The sequence below is a fragment of the Neopelma chrysocephalum genome, unplaced genomic scaffold, assembly GCF_003984885.1.
Source record: "Neopelma chrysocephalum unplaced genomic scaffold, ASM398488v2 Primary Assembly neopelma1_63, whole genome shotgun sequence".
In the NCBI taxonomy this organism is placed as follows: Eukaryota; Metazoa; Chordata; class Aves; order Passeriformes; family Pipridae; genus Neopelma; species Neopelma chrysocephalum.
Window position 1 is genome coordinate 16,096,068 of NW_020897720.1, and position 1,093 is coordinate 16,097,160.

A 1,093-nucleotide genomic window follows, 5' to 3' on the forward strand; every position below is an offset into this window, starting at 1 on the left:
GGGGGGGGGGGGGGGGGGGGGCGCTAGGGCAGTTCGGCGGCGGAGGTGGAAGCGGCGCTGGAGCTCCGGGAGCCGAGGCGTGATCGGCGGTGAGCTGGAGCGGGACTCCCGCGGCTGCCGCTCCAGGTACTTGGCCTGCCTGGGGCACAGGGGCCGCTCTCTCCGGGAGGTTCTGGCTCCCGACGTGCAGGTTCGATCCCGGCCCGCCACTCCCAGCTCGCTTTTCTCTGCTCCGTCCAATCGCAGCCCACCCTTTCAATGGGGACGCGGTCCCGTAAGCTGTGCCCGCTCAGCCGCGGCGCGGCACCGCCCCCCTTCCCCACGTTCCCCTCAGGCGCTGCAGGTGCCGGCGCCTTTGCTTCCGGAGCCGCGCCTGCCCTGCCGCAGCCCCCGACAGGCCATGTTGGGACCAGGGAGGGCGGGTGTCACAGCTCCGCGCTCACGTCCCGTCCGGGAGTTCTTCCGGGAGGCGGGGAGGGGGCGGGAGCGGCGGCGGCCCTTTCAATGGGGCCGCGGTCGAGCAAGCTCTGCCCGCTCAGCCGCGGCGCGGAGCCGCCCCCTTCTCCACCTCGGCCCCCGCGTTCCCCTCAGGCGCCGGTCTCGGCGCTTTTGCTTCGGGATCCGGTGGAGCCGCGCCTGCGCTGCCGCGGTGCCCGCAGGCGCTGTTGAAAGGGCGGGTGGGAGGTCCGCGGTCCCGTCCCGTCCGGGAGTTCTCCCGGGAGAAGGGGAGGGAGGCGGGGAGCAGGCGGAAGCGGAGCAGCCCGTGGGAGCGGGGCATGAGGGGACAGCGGGATTCTTGGGGACGGGCAGGGCGGGAACGGGCGGGCGGGGATTGGCGGGGCCGGACGCTGCCAGGGGCTGGGATTGGCTGGGCTGGCCCGGGGGGGCGGGACTGTGCGGGCCGCGGGCTATAAATGGGGTGGGCGGGGGGCTCCCGGGGCAGTTCGGCGGCGGGGCTGGGGGCGGCGCGGGAGCTGCGGGAGCCGGCGCGGGATCGGCGCGACCGCTGGGCCGAGGAGCGGCGGTGAGCCAGGGTGGGACCCTCGCGGCTGCCGCTCCAGGGAGCGGTGGGGAGCCAGGGGGCAGCACCCCC